The sequence below is a fragment of the Jaculus jaculus genome, chromosome 23 (assembly GCF_020740685.1).
Source record: "Jaculus jaculus isolate mJacJac1 chromosome 23, mJacJac1.mat.Y.cur, whole genome shotgun sequence".
Lineage (NCBI taxonomy): Eukaryota > Metazoa > Chordata > Mammalia > Rodentia > Dipodidae > Jaculus > Jaculus jaculus.
Genome location: NC_059124.1, coordinates 10,102,161 through 10,111,630, shown reverse-complemented (window position 1 = coordinate 10,111,630; position 9,470 = coordinate 10,102,161). Strand labels below are relative to the sequence as shown.

At 48.9% G+C, this 9,470-nt stretch overlaps 1 pseudogene; it reads left to right on the top strand.

Moving 5' to 3' along the window:
• The first annotated feature begins 8,666 nt into the window (after window positions 1-8,666).
• On the top strand, window positions 8,667-9,288 carry LOC101607441 (annotated as a pseudogene).
• Window positions 9,289-9,470: the final 182 nt, after the last annotated feature.

Below are 9,470 nucleotides of genomic sequence, written 5' to 3'. Positions count from 1 at the left end.
GGCCCCCTCTGGAGTGAATGTGTGCCAGCCGGTGATTTCATTCTGAGTATCTGGTTTCTGGGACGCGCGCTTTTGGCTTGGTTTGATTTGCAGCCGTCCTCTAGGGCCATAAAGGACCAGAGGGCCGTGATCAGCAGACGTGCTAGGAGGATCACAGGCTGCCACCCTGGGGGACACCCTGGGAGATGAGGAGAGCCAGGGACACCTGGTGGTCTCCTACTGTCGATCAGAGGACCGAGTTCTGTTGTTAGAGAGGAAGCTTCCTCCTTCGCGGCCATCTGATTCTTTTGCCTGCTTGTGGAAGATGCGGACGGGTCACTGGTGTCTGGATATGTTAGTCTCAGTTGTGTGTGTTGTTGTTCTTTGTGTCTTTGTCTATAGTTCTAAAATGGGACAGACGGTGACAACGCCCCTTAGCTTGACTCTTGACCATTGGACTGAAGTTAAGTCTAGGGCCCATAATTTGTCAGTTGAGGTTAGAAGGAGACCCTGGCAAACGTTTTGTGCCTCTGAGTGGCCAACTTATGAGGTCGGATGGCCATCAGAAGGAACCTTTAATTCCGAGACTATTCTGGCTGTTAAAGATATTATTTTTCAGAATGGACCAGGCTCCCATCCCAACCAAGAGGCTTATATCCTCACCTGGGAGGATTTGGTGGACAACCCCCCGCCGTGGGTCAGGCCATGGCTGAATAAACCAAGGAACTCAAGCTCCAGAGTCCTGACTCTCGAAAATGCAAAAAAGCCCTCTCCTGAGGGAGCCAGACCTCCCCCTCGCATCTATCCTGAGATTGAGGAGCCTCCGGCTTGGCTGGAGACTCAGCCTGCCCTCCCCCCCCCTTACCTAGTCCCGGGAGCTGAGAGAGGGCCTCTCGCCCTTCCCAAAACTCCACCCTCCGTCCTTCCCAAACCTCCACCCCTCGCCCTTCCCGAAACTCCGCCCTCCACCCTTCCCAAGCCTCCACCCCCCGCCCTCCCTGAGCCTCCGCCTCCCAACTTGCCCAACCTTCCTCCCTCTGCCCCTCCCGAGCCCCTGGAAATGGGAGGGCCGGCCGCAAGGACGCAGAGCTGGAGAGATGCTACCATTTGCTGGAGGGACCAAATGGAATTGTAACACTGCCACTATGCGAGGCAGGTCTTCCCATGCTGGGGGGCCAACTACAACCCCTCCAATATTGGCCTTTTTCCTCTGCAGATCTTTATAACTGGAAAGCTAGCCACCGCCCTTTTTCAGAGGAACCCAATGCCTCACGAGGCTGATGGAGTCTCTTATGTTTTCTCATCAGCCTGCTTGGAACGATTGCCAACAGCTGTTGCAGACACTCTTCACAACCGAGGAACGAGAGAGAATTTTAATAGAGGCCAGAAAAAAATGTCCCTGGGGCCGACGGGCGGCCCATGCAGCTGCAGCATGAGATAGACATGGGGTTCCCTCTGACTTGCCCTGTTTGGGACCACAATATGGCTGAAGGTAGGGAGAGCTTAAAAATCTATCGCCAGGCTCTGGTGGCGGGTCTCCGGGGTGCCTCCAGAAGACCCACCAATTTGGCCAAGGTGAGAGAGGTGATGCAGGGGCCAATGGAGTCTCCCTCAATGTTTCTTGAGAGGTTCATGGAAGCATTTAGGAGGTTCACACCCTTTGATCCCACCTGTGAGATTCAAAAAGGCTCAGTAACATTAGCTTTCATAGGACAGTCAGCTCCTGATATCAGAAAGAAACTTCAGAGATTGGAGGGATTACAGGAAGCTGAGCTGCATGATTTAGTAAAAGAGGCAGAAAAGGTATATTACAAAAGGGAGACAGAAGAGGAAAAGGAGCAAAGGAAAGAAAGAGAGAAGAACATGAGGAGAGATGTGAGAAAGAGAGAGAGGAAAGGGAGGATAGGTGCAATAGATGACAAGAGAAAAATCTGACCAGGATCCTGGCCACAGTGGTAGAAAAAAAAGAAAGAGAGAGAAATATTCGAAAGTTTAGGACAGGCCCTAGACAGATAGGGAACCTGGACAACAGGACTCAACTTGATAGAGATCAATGTGCCTGTTGCAAGGAGAAAGGGCACTGGGCAAGAGACTGCCCTAAGAAGAACAGCAAAAGACCTAGGGTTCTAACCCTTGGAGAAGATGAAGACTAGGGAGGACGGGGTTCGGAGCCCCTCCCCAAGCCCAGGGTAACTCTGAAGGTGGAGGGGAAGCCAGTCGAATTCCTCGTGGACACTGGCGCTGAACATTCAGTACTCTTGCAACCACTGGGAGGGCTAAAAGATAAAAAATCCTGGGTGCTGGGTGCTACTGGACAACGGCAATATTCATGGACTACCTGAAGAACCGTTGACCTGGGAGTGGGACGGGTAACCCACTCATTCTTAGTCATTCCTGAATGTCCAGCGCCCCTCCTTGGTAGAGACCTATTAACCAAGATGGGTGTTCAAATTTCCTTCAAATCAGAAAAACCAGAAGTGTCTGCTGGAGGTCGACCCATCACCGTGTTGGCTCTCCGACTAGATGCTGAGTATCAATTATACTGTCCCCCGGTAGAGCCTAATCAAGACCTAAAGCCCTGGTTAGAACAATTTCCCCAAGCCTGGGCAGAAACTGCGGGCATGGGCTTGGCGAAACAAGTACCCCCACAGGTCATTCAACTAAAAGCCAGTGCTACACCAGTATCAGTCAAACAATATCCCATGAGCCAAGAGGCCCGAGAAGGAATTCGGCCCCATATCCTAAGACTGATTCAACAAGGTATTCTGGTACCGGTTCAGTCCCCCTGGAACACTCCCTTACTGCCAGTTAGAAAACCCGGAACCAATGATTACCGCCCAGTTCAGGATTTGAAAGAAGTCAATAAAAGAGTACAGGACATACATCCAACTGTCCCAAACCCTTACAACCTCCTTAGTGCCCTCCCACCAGAGCAGATTTGGTATACAGTGTTGGATCTAAAAGATGCTTTCTTCTGCCTAAGAATACATTTGGACAGCCAACCTCTTTTTGCCTTTGAATGGAGAGACCCAGACACAGGAAGGACTGGGAAGTTCACCTGGACCCGGTTGCCCCAGGGATTCAAGAACTCCCCAACCATCTTTGATGAAGCCCTACACAGGGTCCTAGCCAATTTTAGAGTTCAACACCCACAGGTAACCCTCCTTCAATATGTTGATGACTTACTCCTGGCAGGAGCTACCCAACAGGACTGTCTAAAAGGTACAAAAGCATTACTACTAGAGCTGACTGACCTTGGTTACCAAGCCTCGGCTAAGAAGGCCCAAATATGCAAAAGAGAGGTAACATATTTGGGGTACTCCTTGCGGGATGGACAAAGATGGCTGACAGAGGCACTAAAGAGGACTGTAGTACAAATACCGGTTCCAACTATGGCCAGACAAGTTAGAGTTCCTGGGGACAGCTGGGTTCTGCAGACTATGGATCCCAGGGTTTGCAACCCTAGCAGCCCCCCTCTATCCACTAACTAAAGAGAAAGGAAAATTCACTTGGACCTCTGAACACCAGGGGGCATTTGATGCCGTCAAGAAGGCACTATTAAGTGCACCTGCCCTAGCCCTCCCTGATGTGACTAAACCATTCACCCTTTACGTAGATGAGCGTAAGGGGATAGCCCGGGGAGTCCTAACCCAATCCTTAGGGCCATGGAGAAGACCCGTTGCCTACCTATCAAAGAAACTTGACCCTGTGGCTAGTGGATGTCCTATATGTCTAAAAGCCATAGTGCAGTGTCCACGTTGATCAAAGATGCTGATAAACTAACTCTAGGGCAGAGGATAACTGTCATTGCCCCCCATGCCCTGGAGAGCATTGTCCAGCAGCCCCTAGACCGATGGATGACTAACGCCCATATGACTCACTACCAGAGCCTGCTCCTCACCGACAGGATAACGTTTGCCCCACCTGCCATCCTCAACCCCGCTACTCTTCTGCCTGAAGAAACTGATGAGACAGTGACTCATGACTGTCATCAACTGCTGGTTGAGGAAACTGGGATCCGAAAGGATCTCACAGATGTCCCACTGACTAGAGGAACATTAACCTGGTTCACAGATGGAAGCAGTTACATTGTAGAAGGTAAGAGGATGGCTGGGGCAGCGATAGTAGACAGAACACAAACAGTCTGGGCCAGCAGTCTGCCAGAAGGAACTTCAGCACAAAAGGCTGAGCTCATGGCCCTCACACAGGCCTTACGACTAGCTGAAGGAAAGTCTGTGAATATCTACACGGACAGCAGGTACGCTTTTGCTACTGCACACATACACAGGGCCATCTACAAACAGAGAGGGCTACTTACTTCAGCAGGGAAAGAAATTAAAAACAAAGAAATTCTAAGTTTGCTAGAAGCTCTACATCTACCCAAAAGACTGGCCATTATGCATTGCCCTGGCCACCAAAAAGCCAAAGATTTTATCTCCAAAGGGAACCAGATGGCTGACCAAGTGGCCAAGCAGGCTGCCCAGGGGGTCAACCTTCTGCCCATAATAGAAAAGCCAAAGAACCAAAAAAGTGAGCAACGATATACCCCAGGTGACTGGCAAGAAGTTAGAAAGTTAGGCCAGTTCTCCGAAACTCCAGAGGGGGCCTGTTTTACCTCAGAGGGAAAAGAGATTCTACCTCAAGCAAAGGGACTAGAGTACGTTCAACAAATACACCGCCTAACCCATCTGGGGGCCAAACATCTACAAAAACTGCTGCAGACGTCTCCTTACCATATTCTGAGGTTGCCAGAGATAGCTGGCTCAGTAGTCAAGCATTGTGTACCTTGCCAGATGGTCAATGCTAATCCCTCAAGAATGCCTCCTGGGAAGAGGCTAAGGGGAGACAGCCCAGGTGCTCACTGGGAAGTGGACTTCACTGAGGTAAAACCAGCTAAGTATGGTAATAAGTATTTACTAGTTTTTGTAGACACTTTTTCAGGATGGGTAGAGGCTTATCCTACCAAGAAAGAAACCTCAACCATGGTGGCTAAGAAAATACTGGAAGAAATTTTCCCAAGATTTGGGATACCCAAGGTAATAGGATCAGACAATGGTCTAGCCTTTGTTTCCCAGGTTGTTCAAGGACTGGCCAAAATATTGGGGATTGATTGGAAATTACATTGTGCATACAGACCCCAAAGTTCAGGACAGGTAGAAAGGATGAATAGAACCATTAAAGAGACCCTCACCAAATTGACCGCAGAGACTGGCGCTAATGATTGGATAGCTCTCCTACCCCTTGTGCTCTTTAGGGTCAGAAACACACCTGGACAATTTGGACTGACCCCCTATGAATTGCTATACGGGGGGCCTCCTCCACTGGTAGAAATAACCTCTATACATAGTACTGATGTGCCGCTTTCCCAGCCTCTGTTCTCTAGGCTCAAGGTGCTCGAGTGGGTGAGACAACGAGCGTGGAAGCTACTCCGGGAGGCTTACTCAGGAGAAGGAGACTTACAGGTCCCACATCGCTTCCAGGTGGGAGATTCAGTCTATGTCAGACGCCACCGCGCAGGAAACCTTGAGACTCGGTGGAAGGGCCCCTACCTCATCCTACTGACCACTCCAACGGCCATGAAAGTTGAAGGAATACCCGCCTGGATCCATGCATCTCACGTCAAGCCCGCTCCGCCACCAGGCCCCGAGTGGCAAGCCGAGAAGACAGACAATCCCCTTAAACTTAGGCTTCGCCATGTGGCTTCTCCTTCTCCAGCTAGGTGATGCCTCCAATCCCCATGCCCCCCAAAAGTTGACTTGGCAAGTGCTTTCTCAAACAGGGGATATAATATGGACTGCAACTAGGGAAGCGCCCTCCTGGACTTGGTGGCCTGTCCTGACCCCAGACATATGTGCCCTGGTAGCCAGGGTAGAATTTTGGGATATCCCAGAGCTCACCCCGGAGGAGGTCCCTAGAGAAGTCCACTCTCATGTGGCTAAGTGGGCACTCACACAAGGGGTCATCTCCCAAGGCCAATACATGGCAGACAACCCGGGGTGCAGCTCTGGGCCAGCCCAAAGTAAGATGCAGCATACTCCATTTTATGTCTGCCCCCAAACTTCTAAACGAAGTTGTGGAGGGATAAAACAGTTCTACTGTATATACTGGGGTTGTGAGACTACAGGCAATACCTACTGGCACCCAGTTTCCTCCTGGGACCTGATTACTGTGCAGGAAGGATTAGATGGAAAAAAAGCAGTTCCTCTCAGCATCTCTTTCACCCCCCAAGGTCGAGAGTCCCGAGACTGTATAAAAGGAAAAACTTGGGGACTCAGGTTTTATATGACAGGATGGGATAAGGGCCTAACCTTTACTATACGACTTTAGAGCCTCCCACCCCAAGACCAGTAGGACCTAATAAAGTTCTAGTAGAACAGGGACCCCCTAAAGTAGCATTACCCAAGCTCCCACCCACAGTGGCAGACAAGACCCATCACATAACGACTGCTAGAACCCCTTTGACTAGCCCACTCTCAGAAACCCCACATGGGACAGGACAGAGGCTCTTTAACCTAATCCAAGGGGGCTTCCTCGCCATAAATGCCACCAACCCCAACGTTACCTCTGCCTGCTGGCTTTGTTTATCCTCAGGACCACCCTACTATGAGGGGATGGCAACTATGGGAGAGTTTAATATGACTAAAGAACATAATAGCCGGTGTTCATGGGGGACCAAAAACAAGTTGACTCTCCTGGAGGTCTCAGGAAGGGGGGCAGCATCTTTGTAATGTTACTCTAACCTGAACCAATATCTAGTGCCAGGGTATAACAGGTGGTGGGCATGTGATACTGGGCTAACTCCCTGTGTTTCTACTTCAGTTTTTAACCCATCCAAAAATTTCTGTATAATGGTCTAGCTTGTCCCCCGGGTTTACTACCATCCTGAGGAAGTAGTCATCGATGAATATGACTATCATCCCACCCGATCCAAAAGGGAGCCTGAAACCCTTACACTAGCAGTCATACTTGGCTTAGGGATAGCTGCCGGTGTGGGGACGGGGACCACAGCCCTGGTCACGGGACCACAACAATTAGAAAGAGGGCTTGGTGAACTACATGCTGTCATAAATGAGGATCTCCAAGCTTTAGAGAAATCTGTTAGTAATCTAGAGGAGTCCCTGACCTCCTTATCTGAAGTGGTCTTACAAAACCGGAGGGGATTAGACCTACTTTTCCTAAAAGAAGGCGGATTATGTGCAGCCTTAAAGGAAGAATGTTGCTTTTATGTATCACTCAGGAGCTATCAGAGACTCCATGAGCAAACTCAGGGAAAGACTAGAAAAGCATCGAAGGGAGAGGGAAACTGACCAAGGATGGTTTGAGGGATGGTTCAACAAGTCCCCCTGGATGACTACTCTGCTTTCCACCCTGATGGGACCTGATGGGTTTTGCTCCTGATGGTTTCAGTTGGGCCTTGCATACTTAATAAGATTTTTACTTTTGTTAGAGAACGAGTGAGCGTGGTCCAGATCATGATACTTAGACAACAATATAAGGGCCTTCAGGGCAGAGAGGAAGCTTACATTTAGTCCTTCCAAGTTCCAGGATTAGAACTATTAACAAGAGAAAAAGTGGGAAATGAAAGGCCCAAGAATTCAGAAGCCCAGAAATACTATCACACTCCAAAGGGAGCTTAAGTGGGCCCCTGCATACCTCAAACTCCAGGCTTTACTCTCTGTTGGAAGCAAGTAAAGAATCCCTCTTCTCATTATATCAGAACCCGCTCCTAATATAAAACTAGGTAAAAAGGGCATGAGATAGCCCTCAAGGATGGGAAATGAGTAATGAAGTGAACCACTTATTTGGTTTCTGTAAATAGCCTGCACCATAAGCCTTAATAGCCTGCACCATAAGCCTTAATAGCCCACACTGTAAGCCTTAGTAGCTTGCACCATAAGCTGTAGCAGCCTGCCTCAGACCACCAAGGTCATAGGAGACTGATACCACACTCTGCTACCCGCACCCAAGGACCTGTGCAAATGCTGACCTCCAAGGTCATAGGAGACTGATACCACACTCTGCTACTCCCACCCAAGGACCTGCACAAATGCTGACCACCAAGGTCATAAGAGAATGATTGGTCCACGAGGGGCTTGAACAAATTAAACTAATTGGCTTAGAAACTATGGAGTGTCACAAACTGACTGGCTTGCACCCTGCAGGCTCCTGATATTAAAAAAATGATTGGTCTAATGCACAGGCTTTGTTAGAAACCCTATAAAAACTGTCCCGTTCCTGCATTCGGGGCTCTGCAGTCCTCTACCCCTGTGCGATGTACGACTGTGGGACCCAGCGCGCTTGGAATAAAATGCCTCTTGCAGTTTGCATCAAGACCGCTTCTCGTGAGTGATTTGGGGTGCCGCCATATCCAGGCAGAACGTGGGGTACCCATCTTGGGGTTCCTTCACAAGCAACTGCCTTAACTAAGCCATTTTTCCAGCCCTATCAATATCTTGTTTAAAATATTTTTATTTGCAAGCAGAGAGACAGAGGGAAGAGAGACAGATAGAGAGAAACAGAGGGTGGGGGAGAGAATTGGTACACCAGGGCCTCTATCCATTGGAAATGAACTCTAGATGCCTTTGGCCCAAGCCAGAAGGTGATGTTTTCCCTTGACCTTGAGTGCTGGGATTAAAGGTCAACATCAGCTTGGAAATATTAAAGGTGGATACAGAACTATTTCCGCCATGCAGACAATTAGGTGTGTTGTTGTGGGTGATGGTGCTGTTGGTAAAACACATCTCCTAATATCCTACACAACAAACAAATTTCCATCTGAGTATGTACCAACTGTTTTTGACAACTATGCACTTACAGTTAGGATTGGTGGAGAGCCATACAGTCTTGGACTTTTTGATACTGCAGGGCAAGAGGCTTATGACAGACTACGACCGCCAAGTTATCCACAAACATGTATTTCTAGTCTGTTTTTCAGTGGTCTTGAAAATGTGAAAGAAAAGTGGGTTCCTGAGATAACTCACCACTGTCCAAAGACTCCATTTTTGCTTGTTGGGACCCAAATTGATCTCAGAGATGATCCCTCCACTATTGAGAAGGTTGCCAAGAAGCCTGTCACCCCAGGGACTGCTGAAAAGGTGGCCCGTGATCCGAAGGCTATCAAGTATGTGGAGTGTTCTGCTCTTACACAAAAAGGCCTAAAAATGTGTTTGATGAAGCAACAGTGGCTGCCCCAAAGCCTCCAGACCGAAGAAGAGCCGCAGGCGTGGGCTGCTGTGGACATCTCTCCAGAGCCCTTTCTGCACAGCTGCTGTTACCATCATACTAAAAGCAATGTTTAAATCAAACTAAAGATTAAAACTTCAAATTCGTTTCTGCAATAACGGCAAGCACCCTGCCCCACATGCACTTGTGAGAGACAAGGCCCGTTGGAATGACCCCTAGCCCTTCCAGGACCAGTCAATTTTGAATAACTGTGTATTGTCAGAAAAGTGATGAGTTCTAGTTTTTGTTTTCCTGTTTCAAAAACAAAC